Here is a 10,826-nt window from a genome sequence, read left to right as displayed (position 1 = left end):
AGGAGAATGAACAAAGTATGTAAGCCTAATTTGTTGCAGCTATGGTCTTTTAAAGTTTGAAATTGAATTTCACCTACCTTCAAAGTCTGCTAACACAATTAAGCTTAGTTCTTTGACTTTAAATATGATTTTGTTCTGAAGTGTCTTTGTTCTGACTGTCTATTCTTGGAAGTTAATTGCATTTTCAGTGGGCGCCGTTCAGCACTGTAAAATGGGCATTTATGACACCTAGCTTATATCTCTACTCGCAGGCTGCCCTGTTGTCAAATCGCTCGGGGCAAGCTGAAATTAATACTTTTGTGTTTTTTGGCTTAATGGAATCTGGTTGTAAAAGTCTATACGTTGGCGGAGTAGTTGTGGTAGAGTTTTTAGTTTTGGTGTCTTGACTCTGTGACTATATTGGCTTTGTGTTCACACACAAGATCTCCCTCTTTTAGTGGCTGAAGATTTCAATGGTTCATTAACTCACTTTCCTTAGGAAGATCCCATAAAGGTCTCTTAGAGTTGGGGTGAATGGCTTGCTTTACAGAGCAACGAAAGATGGTCTAATTAAAACGTGCCCTCCACCACTCTATTTAACCTTTGGCTGCTTTTTAATGAGCTACTCACATGGAACAGGTCTGATTTATATTACATTTATTCACGGACACACAAGTGTGGAAAATATGGGTCAGCCCTCCACAGAAGCCTCATTCTTAACCTGAGGTTATCACATTAAGGCAATTACAGTCCGCAAAAGTGAGTGTTAAATATGTTTTAAACACTTCCTCGCTGTGTCATCAGTGGTATAACATTTTATCCTTGAAAAGATCCAGCATGTAGGATTTAGTGGCATCAAGCGGTGTTTGCGTGTTGGCCGCTAAGCACGCCCGAGGTCGTCTCTAGGAGCCAGGGTTCGGTCTGTCCGTTCCGGGCTTCTGTAGAAAACATGGAGGTGCAAAATGGCGGACTCCGTGGAAGAGGACTCGCTCCGTCTGTAGGTATAAAAGGGCTCATTCTCAAGGTAACGCCACTGCATAATTTCAAATATCACATTCTGCGCATTGGGCACAAGAACAGAACGAGCAAAAGAATGAGGTATTCTGATGTGGTTTTTTTTGTGTTTTTTTTTGTAAATACATAATTATTGCTGAGTATCCAGCCCGGTGTCCGCTCCCCTGAGCCTCGTCAGCATCCATACGTGAGTGAGGCGGAGAGCAACAGGGAGTTCGGGAAGCCTGGATGTGCTGAATCAAATCTGCTCCACCAGCTGCGAGAGGACAGAAGTACGATGTGGCGACCTGGGAGCGATGAGAAAAAAAAAAAGAGAAAAAAAGACCTGTTTTTGATGAAGCTGAAAAAAATAATGCATTAACATTGTTATGCCGAGACTTCTCGGCGGATGAGAGAGACACTTATTAGACTTGCAAAAAAAAAAAAAAAAGGGTTCAAATATTTGACTCGCCATTTTTTCACCCCACTGTTTTCCATCACAAGGCTAAGAAGTTTCATAAAAACACGCACGGAATTATCACGAGAGAAATGGCCCCATACTGAAACTTTGGGAAATGATGCAAAGTAGGCTTTTAGCAGCCTCTTGTAAATAAGGTCTGATGACTGACTGAGTGACTGAGTGAGGGGGAAGACAAATTGAGGGACAAGTGGAGGGAGGGAGAGGGAGGGAGAGAGAGGGAGGGAGGGAGGGAGGGGGGTCAGGGAGTTTGGGATGGGAAAGGAACAGACTGCTCTATCATCTCCGCCCAGACACCACTGGGACTGAGAGTGAGAGACAGTATAGCGCGGTGGAGAGACAAATCGCTTTTCTTGACCTTTGAGAGAATAGCTACATACAATAATAATCCACCGAAGGAAGGGTGGGGCCGGGAGGGGGGGGTTGAGCTGGCCGTAATACTAGGGTTTTCACTTTTTTCACCACAGAGAAGTGCTCTTCCAACACACTGCCGAGGAAGATAAGGCAGAGTAGGAATGGAAGTCTGGAGCTCTGTATTTGCTCATGTCTGTTAGCGTGTGTGTGTGTGTGTGTGTGTGTGTTTGTGATTGCTCAGTCTTAGAGCTCCGCTGGTGATTGTGTTGGAAATGATCTCACATTCTAACCCACCCCCCCAAAAAAAAACAAAAACAAAAAAAAAACAGCCAGGCAACACAATGCGAATCCTCAAACTCGGGTTTTAGGATTTGCTGCAACTGGATCAGAAATATTCCCTCTTGTGCTTTTAGCTGCGAGCCTCCACCCAGCCGGCAAGTTCACCGAGATCTCAAACACTGAGGTTTCCACTTCATGCGCCTTCATTAAATTCTTACTAGTGCTGTAATTCTCCATGCCTTTGATTCAATAGCTCTTCTCTGCACTTCTTTGCCACACAGTACATGCGGGGGAATGTAGCCTGCAGTGATGTGCAAGCAGTGTTGCGGCATTATGGGGCCCCCTTACTTTTTTCTTTTTTTTTTTCATTCGCTACAGCAAAGAGGTTAGCATGATGGACTAGTTACTGGTGGTGCCTGTCACTGTAGTGTGCAGTGCGCTCTGATCTACATCGTTCTGGGCTTTAGGTACTACTTCATGCCCTGAGCAATTATGGGCTGCTTCGCTATAATCTGCCAGGGAGAGGGCTGAAGACGTATTGGTGGGAACAGTACCGTTTCTGATAGTGAATTATTCATCTGTTACATTACGGCGGAGATGATTTAGATCTTTCCCTGTGTTGCTTGATTCGCTTTCATCAGTGATTTCCACACAGACGACTCCACCACGTGTGCTTTTAACAGAGATTCTTCTTACGCAGTGGGTTGAGCACGATAATCTAAAAAAAAAACAACTAAAAAAAACATTGCTTTTCTGTATATCTTTGGTGACAGTATTGTGAGGTGACACTTTCCTATCCTGTCCTCTCTCACCCAGCCACACAGGGTGATATTTATCTGTAGCACTGGCAGCACGCCACCCCTTTTCTTTCCATTTTGTATGCTTTCACTCCCTCCATTTTTATCCCTCCTTCCAACTTGTAGCTGCCTCATGAATGGATGCAGCCTGGCGGAATCAGCTCATCCATTTTCCAGCGCCTCACCTGTTTGCTCCTCTCCAGTCATTATCTCTCCCATTCACACCCGTTCAATAACGTGGGGAATCCCTATCAGTTGCGCGCTGGATCTGGGTCTAATGTTCCACAGTCGACTGGGCAGGAGGTAACGTGCCATTAAGGCACATGCAGTCCCCCCGAATCCAACAGGAGAAGGCGCGCTTGATGCAGTGGCACCTCAGCGCATAGACAGATTAATAACTGCCACAGAGACACACATGACTTATGAGGTTGTAAAAGAGCATCATCCTGCAGGACCGGTGTGCTGTACAACATAATCAATTACAGGAGAGCACAAATACATGCCACTTTATTATTACAAATAATAAATGAACATTAGGCAGCTGGTAATGCAGCCAATTTGTCTTTCTCAAGGGTCGCTAATGGTGCAAAACACTCTGCGTGAACTCCCCGGCAAAGAACTTTGGATATTCTGGCACTTTCCATTAAAAATTGAAATGCAATCAGTGTTGTAATCTTCGGCTGCGGCTCTCGCCGAAGTCAATGGTGCTGAAACAACAGCCAGCCAGTTCAATCTAATATCAATCAATCATTAGGAGATTGTGCTCGCTGGATGAAACTGCTGAGACAGAGAGACGGAGGCTGGTGTACGTAGGCACTACGTATTCTATATTGAGACAAATGGGAGCTGATTGAGGTGCCGGGTAAATGTCCCCCATAACCTGCCTTTTGCATTATTATTTTTGCAGCAAGTACGAGCGCAACAGCTTCGAACTCTCTTTGACCTTCCAAAAAGACATTCGCTTGTACTTTAAATTGGGGGGGGGGGGGGCGTCCTTGTCTGTATACTCCATTCCCTGTTTACACTAATTAAATACCCTTCCTATCAGGTCTCAGGGTCATGGACACTGGGCGAGCAGTCTGAGTTGTCTGTGGTGTGGAATACCAGAGGAGGCCCGTCTGAGTGCCAGTTAGACAGCCACACCTTCACCCCACCCCCAACCCTCACACACACACACACACACACTCAGCTCTAATGAAAGAGATGAATTATGGCTCCGGGTGTCCAGAGTTTCACAGAAAGTGACGTTAGCAAGAGCCACAATAAAGCACCTCATATCCGCACAGAGAGCGGAGGAAAGAGGGGATGACTTTATGCTTTGTGTTCTGCATGCATTGTGTAGTGTAGTGAAGTGTGTGTGTGCGCGTGTGTGTGTGTGTGTGTGTGTGTGTGTGTGGTAGAGAGAGAGAGAGGGAGAAACTGTACACACAAACACAGGCTGCAGCCCTCCTTCCCCCCACTATTCAGTAGCTCGGTGAAGCCCAGACGTCGTAAACAGGATTTATGTCATTTAATTAAGCTTTTGTACAATTACCTTTATTTACAGCTGCATGAAGCAGGCAATAGGGAACTCATGGCTGTGTGAGCCAAACAGAGAGGTCGTAATTTCTGTCCTTTCATTCTCACTGTTCCCAAGACACGAGGACAACTCTCCTGTGCATGTGGGCTTCATGATTTGCTTGGTGGAGCTGCATATTTAGTTTTATCGAAAATGATATTTAATTCGTGACTAAATGTCTGGATATCCCATAGAGTTTGTTCCACGATATGGAAGGCCACATTTTTTGGTTTTAAATGTGAAAAATGTAAATGTAAAGCTCAAAATCAATAAATAAATAAACGTATTCTAAGATTCTACACTTGCTCCTCTCTTTATCCTTTTAATGCGCGGCGTTCATTCCCACCAATCTGTTGACCAATTTGAGAGGAAATGTTCAGCTGACATATCTCATAATGGTGATGTATCCCTTCTTCTTTCACACAGAGAGGTAAAAGACACATTGCTCCAGCTTCAGTGTTCCAGTGCCATCTGCTGGGAGGAACAAACCGCTCCAGGTTCAATGGCTGGTCGCTGATGCAGAAAAACACATCAAAACATGTGATTCTGCGCAAGCACGCCTGTTTACTTTGACAACAACTACAGAGGCCTCCTTTTCTGACAGGTGTTCCCATCTCTGTGTCAAACCAACAGAACACATGGCAGTGTCTGCAGCGTGGCTGGCTCTGTGCCACGTGGCTGGCTCACACGGACGCGCCGTGACTGCTGGCATTGTTGTCACTCCGAGAGGAGGCGAGTGTCATCAGCACAGGCATTGTGGGGCAGGAGTCACACAACATCAGCGGTGTGGATGTTTCATTTTTCAAACATGCGTCACTGCATCTCATCCGAGACATAGAGCGACATGATGGTTTTGTGTGCGCTATCTGTCCTCGGCTGCAATTACTTTTAGAATACTTTCAGTCAGATTTTGAGCAGAAACGGCACATTGTGTGTGTGTTTTGTTTTGTTTTTTATTCAGATAAAACATATCTTGTCTAAGGCTTTCAACATGTGACCAGCAGAGGGAGCTTTACCCACACTTTTTTTTCTCTGACATGGCACGAGGACAGGCAAGTCAGCCAGCTGTCTTGAAACTGATACCTCAAATGAACTTGTAATCATGTAGTCTGAACATTTAACTCAAATCAATCAGCAGCCCTGTTCTCAAAAAAGAGCTTCCGTTCCTGTACAGGCATCTTGTAAAGACTCTACTTATATTTACTAGTGTTGGTGAACGGCAGAATCAGGATCTCTGTGTCCTCACCCCGTCCCCTGTCCTCCTCCTAAGAATAGCCTGCTGCTTGCTTTTGCTTTTTTTTTTTTTTTCATTGTTTGTGCATCATGCCCTTTCATCAACCCCTGTGAATGGGATGGGGTATGAAACTATGCTCAGAAATGCAACAGGCCCTCGAGGCACCGCGACTGAATGCAAAGCTTTACTTCTCATTATGGCCCTCATAAAGAGGCTTTTAGAGGCTGCTGGCCTGCGGAGGTCTGTAGAGGAGAGAGGGAAAGAAAGAGAGAGAAAGAAAGAAAGAAAGAAAGATGAACGAAGAGGCAAATAGAAGGAAGAACAGAGCAAGACTTGCAAGTCTGGATTTGCCGGTCACAAGACGAACACGGCGCGCAGATAAAGCACCGACTCTCACGTAATGAAGTCAGAAATCTATCCATCTAAGAAACAACGTTTGCATGCGCGGAGCAGAAGGCCACAGCGGTCGTCTCCTCTCAGGGCCCCTCCATGTGGCCTTTTTTTCGCGACAGATGGGCGTCTGTCACTTTATTTCAGTCTCATTAGCGGTGAACGCACACTCATTTAAACTTCCTCAATTTTCAAAAGCTCACTGATTATCTACATTATGGCAGCGCCGCTGAGGGGAAAGCACGTCCTCGGCCCGCACTCACTACCTCAACATGCAGTGTGTACGCACAGGCCTGGATTTGGAATTCATAAGCAGCCATTGTCTTGAAATGTGAGAGAGGACAAATGGCGAGAAAAAAACAGCTTCATTCATCGTACCGCTGCAGTGTCAGTGTCCTGGGGCATTTTTAGTTTTTTTTTTACAGTGTTTTAGAAGTGAAGGAAAGGAAGGATAAAAATAGTTCCTGTCTAGCCAGTAATGATAAAACCATACCTGCTGATCCGGAAGCTAACCCTCATCCCCTTTGAAGACAAAAAGCCAAGAGCAACATCCAGAACCGTTGTTTAATCACGCGTAAAAACACTCTAGTAAAGTCTACAGGGAAGCGGATCTTTGCATTGTCTCGAGCCTTTGCTTTTGATCTCTAAATCCAAAGTTGTGCCAGAGGAACAACCACACTTTCAATACATTGAATGTGCAGCAGTACGAGACTTAAATCCAGGGTGCTGGGACAAATTCTGTGCTCTGATTGTATTTGCTGAGGTGCCACAGGAGCTCTGCAGCCGGAGCCAAGATGCTGAGTGTGTCTGCGTGCGTTTACAGCACGTGTGTGTCTTTGAGAGGGAACATTAGCTGGTAAATGTGGGGAATATGGTACTCTCAAATTGACTGTGGAGCAAGTTTCGCCCTCGAGCGATAAACTGCACGTACTTCTGACTTAGAAAGGCCCCGAGAAGATTGCCGCTGGTGGAAAATACAAGCTTCTTGCTGCAGGCCCTTTCCAGTCAAAATGAGACCTGTCTAAACATCAGCATCAGGATCACTGCAGCAAGTGCCAGGGACGCTGCAGGTTCAGCTGCCTGTGTCGGTTTCTAAAGAGGCTTACACTGGAGGTGTTTTTGCACTCACATTCGAGGGTATTTGCATCTTTTATTCCCTGTGTACTGCTCCTGCGTGCAGTTGTGGATTAAACTAAGTAATTTTTCTTTCATTTGGGTCAGTTTGGAAGACGAACAGAACAAGGGAAGAAGCTGCTTCATCTGAAATAAAGATGATATTTCTAGCCCTTTTCAGCTGGAACGTGTGGGTTAAGTGCCGAAGATGAATATCCTTCCTCATCTAATGGCTTGCCCTAGATTTCCCCACCTGCAGTGCCCTTATTTTTCACCGTGGTGTCTAATCCACCATCGCTCTCCCACTTAACACAAAACAAAGCCTCTTGCAGTGTTACTCGAGGCGGCCCATGGGAGCTGCTCTGCCGAGACCCAACTTCATCACACTGTAAGTAACACACTTTTTATGACATCCACTTCCAGGGAGAGGATTATTCCAGACAGATAGCAGACAATCACCTCTCGCCTCCAAGCACTCTGTTGATTTATAATGCAATCTGTTCAATAATCTAAATTTGTTTCGCATTATTCATGCATGAATGTACTTTTTCAGCTGGATAATTATCTTGTTATTGAGCCGCCGACTGATCTAAAGAGCTTCACAAGGATATAGCCATTTTGTTTTTGACCACCACGGCTGCAGTGATCAAACAAAATGGAGAGTAAATGTGTGAGTGTATTAACAGCTACTGTCATGATGTCACAACCAGGTGTGTAACTGCATTTTCAGGCAGGCAGAGGTGATACTGGCAGACTGACATGCAGTGGTGCTCTTTTCATTTTGCCTTTGTTCAGTTGACATGGTGCTGAATTTGTGCATGTGAAGCATATTAGATGATTGTTACTCGGTCATTCAACGTTATTGAACTGACCTTATTAAAACCCAGTATGTAGAAAACTATAGCAGTGGTAACTCTTTTTTTGCCACAGACCGGCCTTGCCTGACTGATGAAGGTAGCCAAATTTGGCAATGAACAGAGAGTAGAACAAGGACTTATTTGAAATTATTTAGGTTGATGGAGTCATGTATGGATAAATAGTCCTTTTCTTTGCATTTACACACAAAGATATGTTCATGACTTTATCTTTAATTGATCCAACTCCCTGTTAGACCTCTTACTGTATGAACAGAACTGTCTGGGGCCTGGGGCTGCATGTAAAGTGCAGCCAGCATCAATCACAAATAAAGAGCGTCCATTGTATTTAATGATGTTTTACAGCTCTGGGGACCAAAAGAGAAGTAATGTGTCATCAGCAGACTTCTGAAACAAAACCATGTTTTCAGCTCCTTTCCTTCATGAATTCATGAAGCATCAAGTACATAAATCACATTAAAGGGTAACACTGCATTTTTAAACATTAAAGTGTCTTTACAGGACTTGAGAAGGACTACTGTATATGTGGAAAAAGAACTGTAAAAACCTATTGTGGCTCCAAAGGACTGCATATAATCTGAAGAAATTGCCTCCAGAGATGTTACTCGGTGGCTAAATTGCCTGTTAGCATGTTAACACCATGACACTGTTGGACTCATCAACGATGGTTCAAAGACTAATCAAAACCAATACAGCAGAGGCAGAGATACCGAGATACCATGTTTTTTAGTCCACGCTTTCTTTCTCCTTTTCAAAACCTGACGCCTACAATACCCACAATGCAGCAGCCGCTAAGTGACACCATTGGAAACTGTTCATCGGATTGAATGGGGCTTCCTCTGAAGCCACAAAGAGCTTCATACTACTGCTTTCACATACGCAGTTGTGCTTCCAAAGACCTGTAAACAACCTTTAATGGGTTCAAATTGTGGAGTTACCCTTTAAAGGAGAACTTCGGTCGATTTAAACATGCAGCTTCATTGCTCAAGCTACCCCTGACGTGCGAGTACCGAAGACGCGAACAAATTAGGTCCAGCCATTATAGAGCTCCGTGAACGGAGATGTAGCATTGAACGCTAACTGCATGGGGTCAGAACTTCACGCTGTGTTTTAAGCATCTTAACATGCTCCACATCTCACACCAGAAGTTATGCAACATCAGCAGACACCTTAGCACACAGCACTGTAGCGTGTATGACTCAAAATGAATAAAAAAGTAGTTAAAATAGTGTGTTTGTGCAAGGAGCTACTTACCTGTTTGTTGACATCCGCGTCTTCCGGTAGCTAGACCAAACTAGCGTATCCACCGAGTGTGCACTTAACAGGCTTAACAAGCTATTGTAAGGCTCATGGCTCATGACAGGTTGTAACATGGACATGTACATTATGAACATACACACGAAAATGCTGGAATACGTTTCCGTCTCCGCCAGTGAGGGAGTAAGTGTACGCTCGACGGATTGACTAGTTTGGTCTAGCTACCGGAACACACGGATGTCAACAAACAGGTAAGTAGCTGCTTGCACAAACACACTATTTTAACTACTTTTTTATTCAGTTTGAGTCATACACGCTACAGTGCTGTGTGCTAAGGTGTCTGCTGATGTTGCATAACTTCTGGTGTGAGATGTGGAGCATGTTAAGATGCTTAAAACACAGCGTGAAGTTCTGACCCCATGCAGTTAGCGTTCAATGCTACATCTCCGTTCACGGAGCTCTGTAATGGCTGGACCAAATTTGTTCGCGTCTTCGGTACTCGCAAGTCAAGGGTAGCTTGAGCAATGAAGCTGCATGTTTAAATCGACCGAAGTTCTCCTTTAAGTGTGCTGTTTGGATGTTACAGTGAAGTTTCCTGGTATCTCCATGACAGTAATGACTTTGGTATCTTTGAGCCTTTAGCATCCATTTATTCTTCAGTTATCTACACCCACTTTTGAGTGAGACACACTGTACAGGTTTCCAGTCCTATTATTGTCTATATTTAACAAATTTGCGTATTTTAGCAGCACACTATACACATTGTTAAAATAGCCCACATGGTTTTCTCAGAGGTAAAACATTTGTAGAGGCGATCTTTTTTTGGTAAAGAAACAGTGTATCAGGAGTATCATGAACACGGAAAGGAAAAAAAAATGAGCTAGAGTGGACGTTATGTTGTAGCCGCTATGCTGAGGAATGAGTGTATGTTGTTAACACACGTGCATTTCACTATGAACGGAACAAATTGGCTGCCTCAACAGCCTCAGGGAGCCAGATCAAGCAGAATTAAACAACTTACGCCCGGTGTTGAACAGCAGGGGGTTACACAGGTGATTGTAAAACACGGTCAGCCTAAGCAGTGGATCTGCTAAACATAACTCAGATCAATAGGGACACAGTGTGTTGCCTGGTTTTTACCCCCAAGAGATTTCCTCGGGCGGTGTGATCAACTGCATGCTGGAAACACATTAACATACATGTGCACACGCAGACATGACACCTGACTCTGATATGTGCTCATTCATTGATGTGGGAAGCTGTTATTGCTGTCAGTGGTCTGCACGAGTGAGGTGTGCATGAATAACAGCCTCTCTGGGTGATTATGACCAAAGCATGCCGTAAATGTACATACAAAGACAAACACACATATCTCCGAATGTGTGTTTTAAAGAATGACACATTCAGCTCCTCAACATACACAAAGTAGTTGTAAAAGGTTTGTAGTTACTCAATCACAGAAGGGGACAAAAGCCTGCCAGCTTAGCAGATCCAGTTTTTTTTGTTTTAATCCAAAGTT

Source organism: Sparus aurata, chromosome 5, assembly GCF_900880675.1.
Source record: "Sparus aurata chromosome 5, fSpaAur1.1, whole genome shotgun sequence".
Classification (NCBI taxonomy): domain Eukaryota; kingdom Metazoa; phylum Chordata; class Actinopteri; order Spariformes; family Sparidae; genus Sparus; species Sparus aurata.
Note: the sequence above shows the minus strand (reverse complement) of the source record.